Here is a 23,102-nt window from a genome sequence, read left to right as displayed (position 1 = left end):
TGTGTGAGTCACTCTGCAGTCTGCAGCCTCCTTCGCCAGCCCTCCCACCCCCAAACCCCATTTTTCTCGCTGACGCCGAGAATCCACAGCCTCCAGTCAACGCGCTGTTCACTGCCCAGCACGGTCTGGACGTTGTACCGCAGCGTACGCTGTCGAGCGCCCTCTTCATTACCAACCTCAAGGTCTCTCATATTTCCTTGCTTCAGAGCCAAACATTGCTCTAGCAGATTCTAGGCAATATGACTTCCTGCTGTATCCTTTCCATACTTAAAGAGTCTCTGAGCTGGGGGTCAGGGAGAGGCAGATGTGCACCCCTCCTCCCCCTTCCCACAATTTAAGATGCAGGGAGGTGTAGGAAGTTACAGTCTTGAAGACCTTGGCTGAGGGTTTGGTGCAAACAGGACAGGACTTGACTTTGCTGACAGTAAAAGACACGCACAAGTGTGAGAATTACGTTGGTTTGTTGTTTAAACAAACAATTGCAAAATCATGCAACATAATCCTGAGTAGGTTTTGATGTGGTTTGTGCCTGGAGAGGAGCCACACTCCACCGATCTACCTGCATAGTGTACCTGATGCTGTTACAGCCCGTTCTACTGGGACCCGCAGCCTGTGTTCCCTAATGTCTTCACCTCTCCTCTGGGCCACTTGAAGAGGCTTCCAGGTAGGACAAGAAGCCATTCTGCTGTGAGGGAGTCATGGGCTCAAGGCACTTGTCCTGTTATGGTGAAATCTCCCTGTTTTTAGGGAATTATATGTCCTCCCGCCCCCCCCCCCCATTGAAATATCTATACCAATGGTTCCCATCACAGTGCTCACAGGTTCAAGCCAGGTCAGAAATGTCTCCTTTCTCATTGGCACCTGTCTCCCCTTTCCTTTGACCCAGGAGTTGAGAACTGGAGAGAACCTTGGAGATTAACTAGTCCTCTCCTGGAACAGCTCGGGAGAATCAGGCACAGGAATGAGGCACTATTCCAGCATTGCCCAGTTAGTGGCCAGCACCCTAGAGGGGAAAGCCTTAGCTTCAGTGTCAGCCCTATGTCCTGTGAGACCCTTCTCGGCAGCCCATTATGTCTTTAGTCTGGCAGAAAAATCAGAAAGGCAACAGTTTAAAGGCAGGGGTTTTTGAATGGGAATTGACTGTCTTCCTAGGATACCAATCCCAGCCAAAGCTGCCACTGGAACCATTCACCACTGTTCATTTTGCCTAAAAGAACACAGGAGAGGGGAAACGACTGCCTCTGATTTTATTTCTTGCCCCAGAAAGGTTCCAGCTAATTCCATTGACACACTGATGCCACCTCTTCTCCATGAAAATTTTTGCCTCTTTGTAGGATCCTCAGTCCTTTAGAAATATTAAGCAAGTGTATAGATTTCTAAATTGGACTCACATTCAAGGACTGTTCTCCATGTATTTCTTTCTCTCGGTTACATGTTTGCTATTGTATAACTGCCCTTACATTTAAACAGGTGCATTTTCTCTTATTATATTTTTGTGGCTTCCTGTTATAGGACTTTGTGTAAGGCTTCAAGGGTAGCTTCCGGTTGACTTTGAAGTACTCCTTGGGTTACTTGGCCGAGGGCCACTGGACTTGCTTGTCTGCTAAGGAGACCTGTGGGTAGTCCATTTGAAAGTATGCACTTCTCCAAGGTACAGCAAACAAACAAGCTTGAGTTCTAGAAATGAGAGTGAAAGATCTGACCTCTATAGTCAGATCTACTGCTGTTTCTCCACAAAACTCAGTTTCTGTTATCAGTTTCTGTTCTCTCAGGCCTCTTTGACCATTGTTTGCAGCTGGTTCTTGGTTTCTTTCCCTCTCTTTTAAAGGAAATATAAAAACCAAATCACCCTAGTAACCTTGGCCTTATAAAACTTGTAAACTCTTTTCAGTAAGGAAACTGTTGAAAAGCTTCTCTAAAGGTAGTCTAAACACTTGCAGATGAAAAGAACTAAAAATATATTAAATCTTCTTAAACTTTAGTCCCTGCGTAAGTTCTATTGTTGCTGTGGTTATAGTCCTATCTTATGAACCATTCAAGAGTAATTTGTCCTGTGGTTGCGTTTTCTTTTGTGGTTGGGGAAGGCCAGGCACAAATCTTTTCAAGAGGTTAAATGAAAACTGCTGGGTTTTTCCTAAATGAATTCCAACATTCGGTTAGACAGTTTCGCCCTTATCCCCTAACCGTGTCGTTATTTACTTTATTTTTACCTAATGAACTCGCGCACGAGAGTGCTGCAAACTGGTAACCTTCTGTCATTGCTAAGGGTCACATTTACTATTTTCTCCCTCTCCCAGCCATCTGGTCTCCCTGTAAAGCCATTAATATCAAACCAAACAGTTATCAGTGGTAGATACTCCTCAGAAACAGAGTCCCATGGTAAGCTGGCCAAAAGAGAAAAAAGCAGTTGAATCATTTTTTAGGTCCATGTACCAATTTTCTTTAGCCCGAATCTCCTTTATATTCACTGAAGACTTTCAGGAAACAATGGGCTCTTGAAGAATTTGGTATTTTCTTAAGTGAGAAAAATAATGTGCTGCTCTATTCACAAGAGAAGTGGAGGGTCTTTGGGTGGGATTAGAGTTTCCTGCATTCGTCGCTTACAGAACTGCTCTGGACAGGGTGCAAGGGCCACACCCAAGCTGGCAGTGTCTCCCAGAAGTTGACAAATAGGAGTGGAATATTGACCTGCCTCCCCAGGCTAATGTGAGGGCTGCTTTCAAAAGAGAGTTTTTGTTTTTGTTTTTTGTTTGATCAATGTCCTTAAGCTTAGAGTAGTAGTGCTCATGCCTGGCCGGGTCTCAGAGTCAACTATAGAAATATGCAGGGTCACCATAGTCCTCCTGAAATCAGAACCATTTTAGGAATCCAGGATGGGAGAGATATAAAGTGTATTTCAGCTCTTACAAGAGTTTGCAATTTCATCATTAAAATCAATGATAAATGTTTAGAACTTCTTATACTTTATACCTGTAAAAATACACTAAAATATCTTCTACCTCTGACGCCGGGGGTCATCTCGATACTTGAATGTAGGTTGAGGTAGTTTTAAAGGAATAAAGTTTTAAAAATAAACAAATACACCTCGGGAAGAAAACATTTAGACACCATGCTATTAATCTTTTGTACATATGGTCAGGAAGGAGAAAATTCCTTTCAAACTATGAATTATCAAAAGAAATTTCCCCTACTTTCAAAACTTTAGAAATAATATAAAGCCCTTTAAAAATCTTTCAGGAATTATATTTTTACATTGAAATCAGAGTTTAAGGAAGCAGATCATCAAAAGAAAAATTCCTTCCACCTTTTCATACAAATATCTGTAATAGATTTAGAAGTCAAAAATTATAGTGGATTTGGCAAATTTGGCAAATGATTATCCTTCTCTATTTTCTTAAAGTTTCCAGTCAGAAAAATGCTAAAATTAAGTTATCATTTATATGGATGACTTGTGTACTAGAACTTAAAACCAAACATTAGACTATAAATACACTATATACATATCATTACTGTCTTCAGGGATATAAGATTCTAGATAGAAATAGGGAAATATATTTTAAATGCTATAGCAATTCTAGTTTTACATATTAAAAAAACTAGAAGAAAAGATAACAAAATGTTAAAAGTGATTTTATCTAAATCGTGAGTCTACAGATGGTATACATTTTTTTCCTTTATATTTTTCTGGTTTTCCCCATTTCCCATAATATGCATTTAGTATCTTGAAATTAGAAAATTATTTTTTCTTCAAAGGACATCCCTGATCAGATAATGATCTATCTTCCCCAGAGTTTTATCTGTATTGGTACCAAATTACATTTTCAGGGAAAGCATGGAAGTTGTTTTCCATCAAGTCTACCCAGAAGATTAGGGAAATAAACACTTTGATTTTCCACTCAAAGGTCATTAGGTATCAAAAGGATATTTGTAATATACATATGACTTATGAAGCATAAGTGAACCCCACTCAATTTAAGAATTAAATCATTGCCAAGACTATGAAAGCTACTTGCATTGCCTTCCCAACCCACCCTCTGGCTTATTTGCCCCTAGAGGAAATCAAGATTGTGATTTTTGTATTAATCATTCCTTTGATTTTTAAATTATTTCTAGCACTTATGTATGAATCCCTGAAAGAATATATTTGTTTTAGTTTTGTATATTTTTGAGTTATATAAAAGTAGTATTATACTATATATATTTAAAAAAATGTTTTTAGAGAGAGAGTAAATGAGGGAGAGGAGAAGAGGGAGGGAGGGAGGGAAGGAGGGAGAGAGAGAGAGAGAGAGAGAGGATTTTAAGCAGACTCCATGCTCAGTACAGAGGCTGATGTGGGGCTCGATCCCATGACCTGAACCGAAATCAAGAGTCAGACAGACGCTCAACTTAGGGCCACCTAGGCACCTAGGCAATAATACATAATTATTCTGTGAAATTGCTTTTTTTTATCAACATGTTTTCAAGATTCATCCATATTTCTGCATGTAGAGAAGTTCATTCATATTCAGTAGTTCAGTAGTGTTTCCACATTGTGAATATACTATATTTAGGTCTTTTCCTGCTGGTGGGTATTTGGATTGTTTTCAGTTTTTTCATATTATGAACATTGCCTCTCGGAGCATTTTTTCGTATGCTTTCTAAAGCGCATCCAGGATACTTCTCTAGGGTATACACGAGCGAAACAGGTCATAAGATATGTGGCTTTTAACTTTACAACAGAATATCAACTTCTTTTTCCAAAGTTGTTGAACAAAACTGTACTCCTACAAACAGTGTCCAACATTTCCTTTGGTCCACATCCTCATCGATACTTGTGCTGTCAAACTTAATTTTTGCCAAAATTGCTACATATTCTTTTTATCCATGAGTAATAGCTAAATCTCTCGCAGCTATTTATGTTTTCATCTACGTTAAGTTCTTGGGGCTAAAAGGTTCCATATGTTTACTGTTTACAAGCAATTCCTGTTCCAACCCAGCAGGAGATTTGAGATATTTTTTGAGAGTTTAGATTTCATCTCCAGGCTAGTTTGTTATTTCCATGGGTCACAAAAAACAATAGAAAAGATGCATGGAAAACCAATTACGGTAGATCTTTTGTCTGTCTTATGCTAAAAATGTTCCTATTTTCCCTCTACACAGCTCCTTGGAAGTCAGAACTTGATTCTGCACTTATAAAGAAGAAAGAAAGAGAAAGAAAGAAAGAAAAAAAGAAACAAACAACAGATATGGATTTTAAATAACTGAGTAAAAGAAGAAGAAAGGATGAAGGGACAGATAGGAAGTGTTAAAAAAAAAAAAAAGACTATTAGGTTGTGTGTTTAAAGCAGGGTATAAACCTGTGAAACCAAATCATGGGCTCAAGTGTTTGGACTGCCATACCATGAGTATGGGATGCTGAGCTCCGGTTCAAAAGCAATTTGTTCTTTTGGTTTCTCACACAATCTTCTCCTAGTAGTCAGAAATGGAATTAGTCCCTTTTTGCTGCTGAGAAAGGGTAACTAATTTGTCTGTAGCCTTAGAGGAAGACTCTGAATTCTACCTTTTATTCTGGCTCTAGCAGTAAAGGCAGTCTGTGGGGTCATGAGCAGCAAGATTGATTTATACCTTTAAAATATAATCTCCTTATGCTCTACTGATGTCAAAGATTCTAAGATATCACGGAATCACCTATTTGCATCCTTGAGCTCTCTTGTGAGTCAGTGTCTGTTATTTTCGTGAAGACCTGGAGCTGGCGGCAGCCAGGCTTTCCCAGTGCAGGGCAGACATTGCTGACCTGTTGTGGTCTCTCCAGCCTCATTCCCTTTGCTGCTCCTGCAGCCTTCGTGCAGACCTCCACATGTCTCCTGGGAAAGCCTTCATGTCTACCTAACACCAACGTAACTCCCTCAACTTTTGTTCTGACTCCATTGTTTGAGGTACAGATAGATTGGGGAGATTCATTCAAGTTAGATACGAGCTCTTAAATTTTGACTCAGGGTAACAGCTTCGCGCACAGAACCACCTGGCGGCTCACAGCGACAAGCACGCTGTTCTCCCAGAACATGCTGCACTTGACTCAATGAGGCAGGAAGACTGAGATGCCAACTTGTACTTGACTTCCTGCCATTCCAGCTGGTCGCCTGGGACCACACCATCCCAAGTACCTCTGATGCCTCCCCCACCCCCAATTTTGTCAGGCAAAGGGGTCACCTCAGGTTTGGTTTTTGATGTTTCAGCCCTGCTCTGGGATTACATCTCTCTCAGTAGTTGAAAATCCAAGGCTTAAAAATATGAAGTGCTGCTTTCTTTTAAGTTCTGTATATCTGATTATGCTTTTATGTGTGCTTTGTGTAGTAGCTAGTTCAGCTTACAACTTTCCAGGCATTCCTCTTTAAATTCACTTTTGGGGTGACTGGATGGCTCAGTTGGTTAGGCATCCAACTTCAGCTCAGGTCATGATCTCCTGGCTTGTGAGTTTGAGCCCCATGTCAGGCTCTGTGCTGACAGCTTGGAGCCTGAAGCCTGCTTCAGATTCTGTGTCCCTCACTTGCTCTGCCCTCACCCACTCATGCTCTTTCTCTCTCTCTCAAGAATAAGTAAAAACATTTTTAAAAATTCACTTTCCTCTTGCCTTAGAAGCCCCTCTGTTCCAGGAAACCCAGCAGAATTAAGAGCAGAATGAAACTTGAGTTAATATAGTCCCGAGGACAAGCAATTAGAAGTCCCAAGTACTGATTGATGTGGAAAACAAAGGCAAAAGAAAAAATTAAATTTCCTTGCTACTTACAACCCATTGACAAGCCCTTGAAGCAGGCATAGTGACCTTCCTATAAGAACTCAGCTGCCTAGACGTTAATATGTTGCTCAGAGCAAAAGGCAATGTTAGCTTAACATTATCTTGACCTCCAGGATCCTGTAAGTCTACTTTAACATATAAAAATTCCTTTGGAAGATATTGTTCTTTAAATAATTGTGAACTAGGCATTCAGTGGGGTATCTCTTGGGTGGCAGGCTGGTAAGAACAGTTTATAAGTTTCACTCTATCTGAGTTGCAATTTCTTTTTCTTTTTTAAAGTTTATTTTGAGAGAGAGAGCATGTTCATGAACAAATGGGGGAGAGGCTGAGCGAGGGGGAGAGGGAATCACAGGCAGGCTCTGCACTGACAGCCCAATGCTGGGCTTGAACTCATGAACTGTGAGAACTCACAACTGAGCCAAAGTTGGATGCTTAACCTACTGAGCCAATGTCTTTTAAAAATTTTTCTGAAACAGTAAAGTACAGGGCTGAAAATAGAACCTTAAAAAAAGAAAAAGCAAATGTTGTCTATATTGCTTCATCATAAGATGTATTTCTGGATGGAATTTCTCAAAACTAACACGGAGGGGATAGGAGAGGGGAAGATGTCATATTTTAAGCATGTTTTCTCATTAGCACTTCTACATTGTGCATTGATTTGAATTTAGTTGTTGGTATTTTTTGCAAGTTTCTCACCATCACTTATCAATTTATCTTTTCATCTGTTAATGAGAAAGCATTAATAGATCAAAAGATGAGTAGCGAGGAGTTAAGTATAAGCAGGAACAAATACTCCATGAGTTGGTGAATAGATTTTTCTGGGCTGTCTGGGCCTATGAGAATAATGACCCAACTGAAATTATTTTAAAATAACTTGAGGATGCCTGGGTGGCTCAGTCAGTTAAGCATCTGACTCTTGATTTCCACTCAGCTATGATCTCACAGTTCATGAGTTCGAGCCCTGCATTGGGGTCTGTGCTAACATCATGGAGCCTGCTTGGGATTTTTTCTCTTTCTTCTGCCCTTTCCCCATGCACATGTGTTCTCTCAAAATAAATAAATAAACTAAAAAAAAAAAAATATTTGTTCTTGGGCCTGTCTTCCCCACTAAATTATATGCTCTTCTGTGGGGGATATGTTATCTCTTAAACATTTCTATCTCCCCAGCATTCATTAGGAGTATTTGGCACTTAATAGGTGCCCATTATTTGCTAAACTGAACTTTACCAATGGCATCTGGCATGACTTGATTTAGGACGTAAGTTGGAAAAACACTGTTCTGTGTTTTCAACAACCAGGACTGACCATGTTCAAAACCAAAACATTACATTGGAAAAAATAACTTTCCAGCCTCCTAATCTTTTGGTCCTTACTGCCGGAAACAGCATGGAGTGATTCCTATTTTTTGAATTGCATACAGAAACCTCATCCCTGCTTAATAACAACATATTTATTGAGCAATTACTATGTGCCTGGCATAGTCTTACATCTGAGATACATTAACTCATGTAATCATCAGAGGAAGCAGCATTATGGGATAGGCACTCTTACTGTCTCCATTTTATACATGTAGCAACTGATGTAAATGGAAACTTCTATACCTTTCCCAAGCAGATGTATATAATTTTCCCCAAATACAAACCCAGTGAGTGGTAGAGCAGGGATTCAAACCCAGAGAGTCTAGCTTCTGCATCCATGTGCTTAGCCCTACACTGTATTTTCTCTCTGCATTCAGTAGCCATGTAGACAGAAGAGCCTTGATGGATGGTTGTGGAAAGAGGAACAGTGAAGCCAGGTGGTACCTCCTGGGATAAAACCAAGGCAGTGTCCTGTGTCTCCCCTTGCTCCCCTGTTGGGTGGAGCCAGTCTGGCAACAATGTCTCCCTCCTGTGGCATGTTTCAAACCCTTGGTGACTGAAGTGGCTCTGATCCAGCTAAATGGATTAATGATTTCAGTTAATACCACCAGCACCACCAACCAGGCTGGCTTTCTTTTCCCCACATGCTCTTCCTTATCTGGTACAGACATAAGTTAAAAGATGACATTATGTGGGTAATATAGTGTACAAATGAATAAAGGTCTCCACATCTGACAGAATGGAATATAAAGGTTGGCTGCAACCAGGGCAGCTGATACTTAATTGCCAGATTTACAGAGTCATGTTGAATTGATTAAGGAATCTCCTGAAGCTCTTGTTGAAACAAGTCCCCAGTTGTCTAGACTTCCTACAGCTACTTACAGAAAATAGCAAGATATTATGAAGAAATATTGGAGACGGTAGTGGGGGCAGGTGCAAGGAGTGTCTGTGAATGACTTCTAGCAGTGAATTAATCACTAACCCTGCACATAAAATTCTGTGTGGATATACTGAGTTCTTTTCATTGATAGCCCAAACTTTAAGTCAAAGCTTTGTATGTAGAAACATGGGGAAATAGTTAAAGATAATGAAATAAGCAGAATATTGGTGTACCTCCTTTGAAATGAATGGGTAGGGTGCCTGGGTGGCTCAGTTGGCTGAGCATCTGACTCTTGATTTTGGGTCATGATCTCATGGTTCACGGGATCAAGCCCGCAGACAGGCTCTACGCTGACAGGATGGAGCCTGCTTGCGATCTCTCTCTCTCTCGCTCTCGCTCTCTTCACCCCCACCCCTCAATAAATAAATAAATAAGCTTTAAAAAGAAAAAAAGAAATGGGCAAATGAAAGAAGGCAACCCCATTTTTGTAATCTCCTTATAGGAGGTCTCCATATTGTAAAAAGAATGCTTTTCCCAAAAGTCAGCCTCTACAGTGATTGTTACAAATTCAGAAGTTTTCTCTAGAGAGAACATTATAAATTGTAGATAGAACTCCAGGCTAACCTACAAGAGGGAGTGTAACTAAAATGCTACATATTTGTTCCAGAAAAAAGTAGAAGATATTCCTGTTGAAATATCCTGGGAGAGTTTCGTATTATTTCACTTTGAAAGCAAATGCTTAAGAAAAAGCCGTTTTAATTGAGAGTTGGGCTGAGAGAAGTGAGGCTCTGTGCAGATACTGAAGGGGTTTTCAGGGAACTTTGAGGAAGCGTGAGGTTCATAGCACAACCCGGATGTATCTCAAGTATCCAGAACAGTCCCAGACCCATTGTTGGATGTGCAGTGAATACAAATTGGGTGCATGTTGATTGAACTTAATTTTCATTTCAGGAAGTATGACTTTCCCACCTCTTATAAAGGCATAATCATTAGAGCTATAGTCATGTCATAGATGAAGTAAAGAGGGGGAAAGAAAAATGGGGAATGTTGAGAAGCACTGATGTGACAAGTAGGTTGTTTAAGACATAATTAATGATCAGTGAAGAAAAAGCCAGGGATTACTTGCATGGTCCATTTACCCAAGGGAGAAGGAGGAAGAGGATAGGAAAGGTTTTGCGCCTTGCATTTCCTGGGCCAAGAGGTACTGTGAGACAAGAACAGCTGAATTGCTGGCCAGAGCTCTTTGCAGGTGGGACGAGAAAGAGAGAAGCAGAAATAAAACTCCTTGGAGTGTATAGCCTTAGTTACAGAAGGAGTGTTGTATCTCTTTGATGGATATATGTAGGGGCTATATTTTAAATTCTTATTAATGAATGAAAATATTAAACTGGTATAGGATATTGGAAAAGACACCACCAGGCAGAATCACACCTGCATTTCAGTTTAAGCTCCTCTATTTAATAGTCACATGACTTGGGCTGAGTTTCTTCTTCTTCTTCTTTTTTTAACTTCTCTTCTCTGCAAAATGTGGTGAAAAACTTTTTTCCTTGCCTGTTTATTATAATTGTGATACCAGTGAGATTCTTCTCAAGAAACAACTTAGAAGACTGTAAAATGATGTTCACATTTCCAAAAGTGTAATAACTTATTCATCCAGGAAAGTGAAAACGTTGGGCCAGATGACCTCTGAGATCATTTCTTCTCTGAAATTCTAATGATCAGCATAGCCTGGGTTTAAATTTTCATGTTATTCCTCATCAGCAGTTTACTAATGTCACTGACCTGAGAAAGAGGAATGCAATGGTCCATTCCAGGCTATGCCCCTGGTTTGCTGAATGTTTTGTGCCTGGTTTCTCCTTCAGAGGACAACTAAAGAGCCCGTGAAACATTTTGAACCGAGGTGCTTTTTCATATTCAGCCTGTCTGTTAAATTAATGTGACCATATAATTTGCCATCTAACCAGGAACACATATGTGTAAAAGGAGTGCTGTGAATAATTACATCAGGACAACAGCATACCTCAAATAGCAGGGAAACCTGGATATCTGGTCCTCTTATATGAAAAATGTTCAATATTTTGCTGAGGTGTGGGACATTAGAAATATTCCTGTTGAATTTAGGTATCTACTGCTGTTACAGATAAGCAAGGTGCAGCTCTGTTAGAATCTTAGAGGACAGACACACACATCCCTAACCATGGTAATGAATAGGAGGCTGCTTTTTGCTTTTAAGAAAACCTATTGTTGCAGCTTTGTGGTCAAAAATAAGAGGATACACTACTGTTTCAAATTTCCTGACATTTCATTTTTATTCCACTTTGAATGGGCAGGACACAAATTTGTCTGATGGGGTGACTGTGCCTGGGCTTCTGTCTGCTTTGGGTATTGTTAGTACAGTTGTGCTAATGCTTAGTAAGTGGTCATTACATCTCAAACAAAGTTTGGTCCTATGATCAAATATAACAAAGGAACAAAAACAGCTTGTGCTAGAGATTTCCACCAGGCACAGCCATGTGCTCAGGGCTTTTCAAACCAGATAATCCGCAGGGGTGAGACTTGTGAAGTAAATTGAGTTATCAGATCTCTTTGAAAATGTCTAATGCCCTAATGCACCTAGAAATTAGACAAATAGATTTCTGCTACAGCTGTGGGCTGGGGGAATCTCAATATTTTCTAAAGAAAACTATTAAACATAAAGAGAAAGTTACACTACTAAGGTTAGAAGCAAATAAAGAGATTAACTTTCTAAACAGTTTGTGGAGAGGAAAAATGGCACAAGCAAGTCAAAATGGAAGATAATAAATATCCTTTTTATGTTTTAAGTTATTTTATTCATTTTTGGTAACCCATTTGGCTGCCTAATTCTGTTTGATTTAGAGCATTAATTAATTTAATTAGATAAATAGGCTTCATGGTAGGAAGATGTATGTTTGTTAAGTAGAAGAGGGATGCTCAAAAACTTAAACACTGATGATAAAAATCAGTCTGGTATTAAAAAAAAAATTAATGTTTTTTATTTATTTTTTTTAATTTTTTAAATGTTTTTTAAATTTATTTTTGATACAGAGAGAGACAGAGCATGAGAGGGGGAGGGGCAGAAAGAGAAGGAGACACAGAACCGAAGCAGGCTCCAGGCTCTGAGCTAGCTGTCAGCACAGAGCCCCACGCAGGGCTCAAAACCCGGGAACCATGAGATCATGACCTGAGCTGAAGTCGGACGCTTAACCGACTGAGCCACCCAGGAGCCACAGTCTGGTATTTTTTTAAGTTTATTTATTTTGGGAGAGAGGAGAGAGAGAGAGAGCGCGCGAGCGAGCGAGAGAGCGAGCAAGTGAGCACGCATGCGCATGGTGGGGGAGGGACAGGGAGAGAGAATCCCAAGTAGAATTTCACAAACCAGGAGATCATGACCTCAGCTGAAATCAGTCTGACACTTAACCAACTGAGCCACCCAGGCATCCCAAAATCAGTCTGGATTTTAAGAATCTAACACAGCAAGGGGCACTTGGGTGACTTAGTTGGTTAAGCACTGGACTCTTAAGCTCAGCTCAGGTCTTGATGATCTTGGGTCGTGAGTTCAAACTCTGTGTTGGGCTCTGTGCTGGGCATTAAGCCTACTTATACACACACACACACACACACACACACACACACACACACAACTCATACAGTGAACTCATATATAGATAACTAAGTAGAACTGTCACATTGCTCTGCAGCCATTTGGTCACTTTAGAGTTCTTTTTTTCTCAAGAGGTTCTTATTTCTAGTGCCTGACTCTGAAAAAGGGCTGTCCATTTGTAATTCTGGGGAAATTTCACCATGATTAAGTTTTTGAAAATGTATACCAGGTCCTGTGATATTTTTGCCTGAGCCCTAGTTACAGTAAGGAACAGTAATTAGGGAATTTCATGGTATTGCACATGTAGGCCATTGTAACCTGTCTAATGCAAGCAGGCATAACTTCTTCAGGTTATTTGTACATTTTGAAATGTCTAGAAAAGACTCTGAAGAATGGTATTATCTCCTTGTGCAAATATACTGGAATCAATTATTTTTTTTTATGGTTCAACTGCCATTCTTATTTTATGACTGTAATTAGGTAATGAATAAAATGACATGCACTTGGTACTTTCTGGAGCTCCAAAGTCCAGTCAAGCATGCTGCTTGTTGCCATGCAACTCAATTATATAGGCTGTATATTTTTTTACCCAGTAGAGTTGTTTTTACGAACAGGTGTTCAACTAATGGGACAAACAGAGGGTGTGCAGCTACAGCCTTCTCATTAACATCACAAAATAATTGAAAAGGACAGATACTCCAGAAAGTCCAGCTCAGGGGATAACTCTGAACCTAAAGTAGATCGTTTCTCTGAGCATTAGGCATGATGCTGCAGAAAGGCTGGATGGAATCTCAGAAGACCCTCACTCTGCTTCCAGCAACGTCGCTTAAATCACCAATGACTTTGGATAACTCGACTGCTTTGAACCTCCATTTCTTCCTCTACAATTGAAGCTCCCTCTACCTGGCTACAATAATCCTATCCCTACCTATCTCCCAGGGTTTTTGTAGGATTCAATGAGATGGATTATGTTTATGAATAGCACTATAAATTATAAACACTATATAAATACAAGCTATCATTATTAAGGTTCTAATCCTTTTCCTGGTGACTCAGGATCTACTGTTGGGCAACTAAATGCTATCAGGTTTTGCAATCATTACAATAGCAAGATTGAGCCCTGCATGGGGCTCCTCACTGACACCATGGAGTCTACTCGGGATTTTCTCTCTCCCTCTTTCTTTGTTCTTCCCCTGCTCAAGCTCTCTCTCTCTCTCTCAAAATAAATAAACATTTAAAATAGCAAACCATTTTAGGGGTGCCTGGATGGCTTAGTTTGTTGAGTGTTCAACTCTTGATCTCAGCTCAGGTCATGATCTCAAAGTTTGTGGGTTTGAGCCCCACATCTGTGCTGTCAGCACGGAGCCTGCTTGGGATTGTGTGTGTGTGTGTGTGTGTGTGTGTGTGTGTGTGTGTGTGTCTCTCTCTGCCCCTCCCCTGCTCATACACGTGTGCTGCCTCTCTCTCTCCTTCTTTCTCTCAAAATAAATAAATAAATAAACTTAAAAAAATAGCAAAACAGTTTAGAAACTTTATTCAACATTATGACTAATATGATTTCTTAGAACATTTCATTTGCTTTGTCCAGGTAATTAATGACCAGTATGGAAAAATGAAATGGTAGAATCGACTAGCCCAAGTTGAAGAAAATGACTTTGAGAAGTGGAGATCATTGAAGATCATACTCTTTAAGTTCCAGAATATTATTTCAGTCTCATATTAAAGTCTTAGCAAATTAGTAAGGAACTCAGAAAAGCTTCTAAAGATTTTAAATACTAGACTAGAACTTGTGATATCATGTGTCTCCATATCTCATGGACAATTTAGTATTCCACATTGCTTAAAGAAAACGTAGGTCATCTAGCCCACCCTTTTCCCTTTCCCTGTTCCCCATCAACCAGATCTAAAGGGTGTTCAATGAATATATGAGTATATTCATTATGGCATCTTTTGTGAGAACTGGAGGCAACAGAAATGTCCAGAGGATTCAATAAGCAAAGAGTGAATATAAATAGGAAACCAATAAAAAGCAGTTAGAAACAATGCATTAGAAATATTAGAAATATAATCAGCAACATAGATAGATTTTAAAATATGGTGTTGAGAGCAAGAAAGAGGGTGAATGGGAGAGAAAAAATAGAATGAGATATAAAACCTAAGAACCTAAGAAGGGCCTTGTGTGTACTATGAATTAAGGAATATGTTAACATGAGCCTCAAAACAAAACTAAGACTAAAAATTAAACAGTTGGTGGACTGCCCCATCTTTCAGACTCTACCAATAAAATTCTTTCTAAGGTAATTTTTTTTTGCATAATGAGGGACTACTTCCTGACTCCCTCAACACCCTTCATGCTGCAGCCCACACCAATCTCTGGGCTTGGGTTGTCTACTCTCAGCTGTCCAGGAGAATAGCTGATGATTGACCTACTAGACCACCCTCCATGCTTTTCAACACCATCATCAAATGGTTTTCTAGTCTTGTCCAAGTCATGCCCTTTTGCTGCTCCTTATAGATTTGGTTTTATTATTATTTAGTCATCTAGGAGCTTTTCTGAGTTAGTTCCAGGGACTCTCCACCTTTTTAAATTGTGGGACCTGAACCGGATATAATGTTAATGAAAGAGGAGAGGATCTCCCGTTTTCTTCATTCCTGCTTCATACACCCCAATGCCAGCCATCTCCAAAGGATGTTGTTCTATTTCCCAGAAAAAGCATGAAGAATACATAATAAAGGGTTAACACTTTCAGGCATAAGTTATTGAATTCAAGTTCTTTTCAAAAATAGATTTCACTCCTGGGAGCCAATAGAATAGAAATTTGGAAGGGGGTGAGGGGATATGAGAGCTAGAGACACTGTTTATATACATTTTCTTAGGGAGAAACCACACAGGAAGGAAATGAAGTACATCAGTGAAGACTAGACTAAGCAGATCTGTCATTTCCTTAAGAATTCCAGGAAACTTCCATCATGATCCTCTATATCTACTGCCTTGAATGATGGCTTTTAGTTTCCCACCCAGTAGATACTAAGAGATTAGAAGAGTTCAATGTCTGCTTTAGATTGTTTCTGGTTTTGTTTTTAACATCAAAGGATGGAGCAGTTCTGAAATATCTGGCCGGGTTGTCATGTTTGGTCACATTTTATCAAGACTACCAGAAGTAAATTGTAAGAAATTATATGAGGATGGGTAAAAATTAACTTCTCTACTTTTAAAAGAGTTTCTATCATTATCCAAACATGGCCATAAGCTAACATTAGAACCCTGAAACAAATAGAGTAACCTGACCTTGTGATGAACAATTCCTTGAACCCCTAGCATTCATGTTGAACTTCTCCTTGGCAAGACAATATAAATCTACCAGCTCTCTGTCTGGGCTGGATGGATACGGTGCTTCCCACAGGGAACCTGACTCACAGAGGCAGTGAGTGACTTGGCAGAGAGGCCAGAATGAGGTGAGGGGAGGCCTAGGTTCCAGATGCAGCTCAGCCACCAACTAAGCCCAATATGCAGGACAACTCACTTTACTCTTGATCTTTTATGTATTGCATTCATAGGTGACCATATCATTTGTTGCTCAGGCCAAGTGTTTTTTGAAGGGAAAAGGAGGTGCTATTAATAATCCACTGGGACAACTGATATATCTGACTCCCTCTGGCTTTAAAATTCCATTACAGCTGAATTAGAGCTGAAAATAGGACCCAGGTTCCTGGACATTAGACCCATCCTCTGCTCCCCAAGCTAGGCTGTCCTCTGCAGGACTTGTTTACGCTGGGATTCTGTGAAAGAGTGTTTAACGTATCACTTGAAGATTGATGAAGGGGTTTTCCCTGCAAATAGAAAAGACGGCCTTACCTGTATCTGTTTAGTCACATATCCACACACCCAAACCCTCTGTATGTTCAGAAACAACCGCCCTGGGATGCCAAATTCATATTAGAGTCATTGAAAGGTGGGGTGAGGGAGCCAGGGCAAGGAAGAGAGCAGATGCACCACCCCCTGAGTCAGGAGGAGCCCTCTATTTGCAGCCTCAAGCCAGGTCTCCCCCAGCCTGCCCAAGGAGGCAGACAGGATGGGTGTGGTCCAGGGGCTGCCTCTGGATCCTCAGGTGCTGATTTTTAAGTAGACAGGAGAGTATAAATCACTATGAGCCATATGCTACCCTTCTGCCAACAATTTCATGTTTGCCTACTTTTGCTGGACATCCCCATTCACTTGGCTTTTTAAAAGTTTGAGGAAGCCATTGACAGCATCTAAAACTCAATCTGGGTTAGGTCATGACACAGCCTTAAAAAATGTCCAAGTGAACTAAACCATTCCACACTAAGAAGTTGAAAACAAAGGTGAAATGTTTGAAGAATACCCATCCAAAGAAGCCAGAAATTCTGTCACTGTTATACAAAGCTATTTTACCAGTTTTGCAATTATGCCACTCATTAAAAAAAAAAAAAAGATTATTTTTGGTGAAACTCTGAATGGCAAGAGGAGGAAACATCAAGCTTCCACAGAGCAGCATTGGACTAGTGTTGGCAGCCACCCGGATGCCAGTAGCCTAATGCTTTCCTCTGAGCTTGAGTGCTCCATCTCCCTGTCTCCCAGGAGCCAAGATGGTGCTTACCTTCTCCCTCCTCTCCTCACTGCTTCGCTCACAGTGAAGCCGGAAGGCACGCTGCCCAGCTGCTCTGGGCTCCCAGCTGCCTGCAGACCCTGCGAATCACACACCTGGCCACACCCCTCTTTAGAGACAGGACGAGCCATAGGCAGCTGCCACTTGCCAGCAAGAGCTGCAGCAATCTCAGCTTTCCGAATGGAAGAAAGGGCTGTGGAGGACCCAGAGTCACAGGAACTGAGGGGGCCCCTTGCCTCAGGCTGCAGTACTGAGTCTCCAAGGAAGGAGGGCCCTTGTCCCCAAGGCTTGGCAAGCTGCTCCCCAGTGCCAGCCTTCCATGCAGGAGAGGAACTAGGTAATATTTATAAAGCCCTGTGAGGAGAATTTCTTGACATTTTATCTCCACTGTAGTGTCTCTGTTTCCCAGAAAGATAAATGCCACCATCTCCAATGAACATAAATGAATTTAACAAAGAATAGACCAATTCAGAAAAAGCATTCTGTGAGGCCCTACAGTCTGTAGGGAATTCCCTAAGGGATGTGATTTGAAGAATTCTACAGCAAACCCCCAATCTTGATACATTTCCCCCCATCAAGTTGCTTGGAATTTTTACCAGCAGAGGTTATATATTTTGCCTAAAACCTTGATTCTCCTGGTTGCCCCAAATGGTAATTATATTTATGTAACATTTCAAAGAATTCCCAGATACGTTATCTCACTAGAATCTAGTTAATACCCTGGGGGGAGAGGGGGAGGACATAACTCATTAAAACAATTATTGTCTATTAACATCACAACTTTAATTAGTTTTCCAGAGACGGATAAGCAAAGCCCCGAGGGGATAAGACCCTGGAAATCAGACATGTTTGGAGGAGGAGAGAGCTGAGAAACCACCTAAAACCTGGCTAGCTGGCCCAGGCAGAGCAGGCGAGGGCTGTGGGTCCCATGGGCACCCCTGCACCCACACGGGAGCCAAGGTGAGGGTCAGACAGAACAGCAATAGCCTCGAGGACAAACTTCATCCACTCACACTTTTCCCGGGCCAACCTGGAAATCACAATGAAGAGCCCCGGAGTGCCAGATAGACTTGGCCCGATGCTGAGAACTGTGCCATTTCCTGAAGACACACCGTGCCGAGTGCCCGGTGCCTCTGCCGAGATTCTCTCAGTAAGTATTATCTGGCTTACGCCGGGTATTTTTGAGGGAACAAAAGGAAGCTTTAGTTTTGAAACATCCCTTCTCACGTGTTAGCACAGTCCTTAAATAATGCACCTTTGAGGTTCTGAGTAATACTTCCCGCTGTCTGCCCTGAGCGTGTCTGGATGCCAAGAATTCACTTGAAATGCACGGGGAGCCCTATCCTAGCTGGAGCTGGAAGTGTGGTTTTGAGGACCCAGTAGTGTGATCTGGGGGTTCCTCTTCCTCTGAGATCCTATTGCTGACCTGAGTCCTGAGTCCTGGGACCCTTGAGTTCTGGCTGTGTGGTCAGGGGCAGACCTCCCCCCGCCCTCCCCCCGTCCCCCAGCCTCTGGCTTCCCTGTCCCTGTGTGCCAAGAGAGGGGTTTGCGTTTCACTGCTTCCCATTCCTGGCTGTGAGTTAGAATCACCCGGGAACTTTAAAAAACCATGCCAGACTTCGCACCCAAGGGTCCTTACTTAATTGGTTGGGGTGTGGCCAGTCCTGAGTATTAAAACACAGTTTTCCAGGCCTCCAATTGCTGAGTTAGATGATCTCTGGAACCTTCCAGGTTCTATAAAATTCCACAGTGCTGACAGTCTGGTCTTCCATTTTATTTATTGAATTATTTTTTTCCCCAAGCATATTTTTTTAAATTTTCAGTATGTTGCATAGGCTGATTTTTTAGAAATGCCTTTAATTATATAGAAACAATATATGGTTAAAGTATTGTTTGTTGGGGTATAATGGCATATAATACCGCATGTGTCTAAAATGTGTGATCTAATACATTTACACCTATAAGAAATGGTTACCACAATCACAATAGTGAACATTCCCATCACTCCCAGAGGTTTCCTGTGCCCCTTGGTAATGCTCCCACCCCCTTTCTCCCCCCTTCTCTTCCCCAAGTAACCACTGATCTGCTTTCTGTTACTATAATTTGCATTTTCTATCATTTCATACCAATGGAATCATACAGTATGTACCATTTATCATCTGGCTTCATATTATGTCCTTACACTTCAGATTTCAAGCTCTTTGAGAACAGAATCCACCTTTTATTTCTTTTCTCTTCCTCCAGGCCCCCAACTTATATTTACCCCCAAGAAACCCTTTAGCCATTATTTGCTTGATGGGAATCAGACCTTTATGACCTTAGAAGTGAGCCTCAGTTTGGTGTCCAACCCCCCACTGCTATTCTGTAGGCTCCTAGTCTGCAGCTTCAGCTCAGTTTAAAAATAATGCATTAGCTTAAATGCATTCCTTTGGGGTCCGTGGAGTTCTGGGGCTCAGAAAATGAGTGTTGAGTGTCCAGGTATGTGTTGGGGCAAGGGCAACCACCTGGGAAAGGTCCTTGGCTTTCACTGATTCTCAATCACCAGATTCTTTTTTTTTTAGAGCGAGAGCGAGAGAGAGAGAGAGAGAGAGAGAGAGAGAGTGAGAGAGTAGGGGAGGGGCAGAAAGAGAGTGGAGCTTAACTCAGGGCTCGATTTCACCACCTTGAGATCATGACTCCCAGGACCTGAGCTGAAATCAAGAGTCAGACACCCAACCGACTGTGCCACCCAGGCGCCCCACCAGATTCTTGACCCAAAGGAGGAACTATGGCATTTATGTCATGCTTTAGTTCTATTATGATGCTATATGTATTTTACAAATATGATGTCTATTTGTAACTCCTCTACTGTCTGCCCTTTCTCCGCCCTTCCCCTCTCCTCAGTACCTTTGTTTTGTTCTCTGCCTGCCCTGGTTGTACATACATTCCCTCCTTCACTAAAGATACCACCCGCCTCTCGAGGCAGTGCTGCTCCACAGGAACTTTTGGCCTGGCCCTTCTCTTCAAACCTTCTCACCTAAGTCATGTGGAGTATTGTACCTCATTAGTCAACGATTCTTATTCCCTTTATTTAGCACTTTCCCTGAATACCTGGAAACCACCTTGCCCAAATATCACAAACCTACATCTCCTCAGAACCCAGAGCATGGGATTCCTTTTTATCTTAAGCAAGATCAGCATTTGCATTGTTGAAAATAAGTATTACAAGAACCAGACCTAACAAGAAATGCCACTGCAAATTCACAATTGAGCCACCTCTACCTAATCCAGGTGGCCCCTCTTATCCACCTATATAAAACACAAAAAACCTTTTATTAATACTGTGTCTGATTTTAGACTGAGATGAATAATAGCAACATCAGCTTCTGAATGAGAAGTCCGAATGCATCTGGGATAGTCGCACAAACGGTGGTTTCCAAGTGTCTTCCAGAGAACAGGAAAGAGCAAGAAAAACATCTTACCTTCTGGCCAAAAGGCCAAAATGAACTCTCCCTCGCCCCACGTCCACCTCAACCCCTTGCATGTTTGCGAGGGTCTGATACACTACACCCAGCAATGTTCTCTGGCTCCCTGCTTGACCAACTCTTAACTTTTATTCACCCTTTCACCTCTATGCTTCCCCAGCAGAATAGCGACTGTGGTAACTATAGCATTTCAGTCCAGTTTCTACACAATCTCATTCCTCTGCAATAAAGGCAACCCTCTGAAAGTTACTTACGTGGCAGTGGCAAAGGCAAGCCCTGGATTTGGAAGCCGAGTTTGCTGATGCCAGCCCACTTAAATAGCTGGGTTGGCTGACGCAGGCTGTTGATAGCACGTTTATTTACGCCTGTGAGTGCACGCTCAAGCAAGGACCTGAAAAACCTGCGGTGTGGGCGGGAGGAAGGCAGCTGCAAGTATGCCGAGGTTACATCTCTCCTGGTTATTCAAGTTTGATATGCAGGCAGTGACTTCTGAGTTTTCGTGGAACTTTCTCGGCACCACCTTCTTGCCCCTGATCTCTTTCTTAGCCAAGTAAGACTCTTCACCGAGATTAGATGGGAGATGCTGCTGAGAGAGGAAGGAAGCAACAAAAGACCCTGAACCCTTGCGCCAAGTTCCTTATTTTGAATGGGCTTCCAGTTAGATGTTGTCTCATTTTAAACCATAGGCTTGGTGAGGTTGATTTCACAGCTCTGTGGGCTGAATGCCAGGCTAAGAGCTTGGACAATTGCCCAATCGATGAAAAGTTGTTTTGTTTTGTTTTGTTTCCAGGCACAGAATGTACAAATAAAGAACAGTTATAGGGGAGGTTCAGACTAGGATGATACAATTTTAGATCCCTTTCAAGAACTATTTTGATTTTTTTCTTTTGCATCTGTACTTTCCTCCTGACTTCCCCTCCCCTTCCTTTGTTAATGAAATTCCTATCTAAGAGTTGAAAGATTCCCCATGAGAGCTCAAATAAAAAGCCAGTGTGTGAACAAGCCTGTGGGAAGATGCACTTCAAATGGGAGAGGGTGTGCGGTGGTTCATGTGACCATCAGTGGAAATGTTTCTGAAGGTGAGGGTATGTGTGTGGGTGTGGGGACCTGCTCAGTCTGTGCTTACCTGTTTTCTATAGCTAGATATGGCAGTTCATAGTCAATTGCAGCGTGCTAAACACATTAGGTGGGTATGATTTTGAGAGGATAAAGGAAGGGAGACAGGGTTGGTGAGATCATTTATGGGAGTGTCTGTGTGTATTTCTGGTATGTAGCACAGACTGTATCTCAGTGCCTTCCAGATTTACACAGCCTATATTCTTCACTTCACTGGAGAAAGAAAAAGCCCACTTGATTCTCTTGGAAATAGCAGCCAAATGTGAAAGAAGAACAGCAATCATTAAGAAAATTTCTTTTTCTCTTGAAAAAGGGGGTAATGGTGATAAAACATGTGTGGGAGAATGGTAGAGACAGGGGGCCTAGCCTATCCCAACCCTGGTTACCGGAAGAATTCTTTTGTTTCCTGACTAATTCATTGCCTAACTTTTGACTGTTGTATGGCCAAATCTGAATTCTTGCCTCCCAGATTTCTTGAATGCAGTGTCTATGTCTTGTTCATCTTTTGACACCCACAGAACCTAGCAGAAATTATGACGATGATGATGATGATGGTGTCTGAGTTTACACATGGGGCTGATTTGAGTCAATATTTAAAAAGTTGCTTCAGAATGTTTTCAACTACCTTTATTTATTTGTTTATCATTTGTCTTCCAGAATGTGATTTGCATGACCTCAATGACCTTGCCTGTCTTGCCTCCTCTGGTAACCCCAACACCCAGCACAGTGTCTGGCACATAGTAGGTGCTCAACAGATCTCTGCTGTTTGCTTAGTTTCTAGATTCTTGTGAAGGCTGTGCAACCCAAAAGACTGAAGTTCTGGAATCAGCCATCTCATCTTGATCCACACATGTTTCTTTTGCTCTTGAATAATGTGTTGGCTTTAAGCTATTCTTCTTTATCCAGTGTATCATGGAGATGAAACTAAAAGTGGCAGAAACCATAGGGCAGTTTTACATCACTAAGAACTCTGCAGGTATGTGGTTTCAGGTTGCTCAGTGGTGCAATGAGGTCACCAAGAACCCAGGCTTTCTCTGTGTTTCATTTTGTAGTCTTCAGTGCGAGAGCATTGCCTCCTACCGTGGTGGCAAGGTTGATACAGCAGCTTGGTGTATCACATCCTTAAATTACAAAAAGGGAAGGGAAAATGAGCTTTCTCCTTAGTAGCCCTCTTTGTTAGAGAGAAAAATCTTTCCAGAAGCCATTAGCAGACTCCAGTTATGTCTCCTTGTGGAGAACTGGGTCAAACACCACATTGG

The 23,102-nt window shown here is 41.5% G+C and overlaps 1 protein-coding gene and 1 long non-coding RNA gene across 2 annotated transcripts in view; one reads left to right on the top strand and one right to left on the bottom strand.

Annotated features, from left to right (window-relative positions):
• Window positions 1-21,296, bottom strand: part of HOPX (HOP homeobox) — a 29,260-nt gene extending 7,964 nt beyond the window's left edge. Inside the window, exon 1 of the mRNA XM_029945525.1 lies at window positions 20,982-21,296. The gene's annotated coding sequence lies outside the window, so the exon portion shown is untranslated. The remainder of the gene's footprint in view (window positions 1-20,981) is intronic.
• LOC115297061 lies at window positions 13-5,313 on the top strand. Its single transcript, XR_003911238.1, has 2 exons — window positions 13-664; window positions 5,140-5,313. It is a non-coding gene; the product is annotated as an uncharacterized LOC115297061 (long non-coding RNA).
• Window positions 21,297-23,102: the final 1,806 nt, after the last annotated feature.

This window comes from Suricata suricatta, chromosome 1 (assembly GCF_006229205.1).
Source record: "Suricata suricatta isolate VVHF042 chromosome 1, meerkat_22Aug2017_6uvM2_HiC, whole genome shotgun sequence".
In the NCBI taxonomy this organism is placed as follows: Eukaryota; Metazoa; Chordata; class Mammalia; order Carnivora; family Herpestidae; genus Suricata; species Suricata suricatta.
This window is presented reverse-complemented; position numbering and strand designations above follow the sequence as displayed.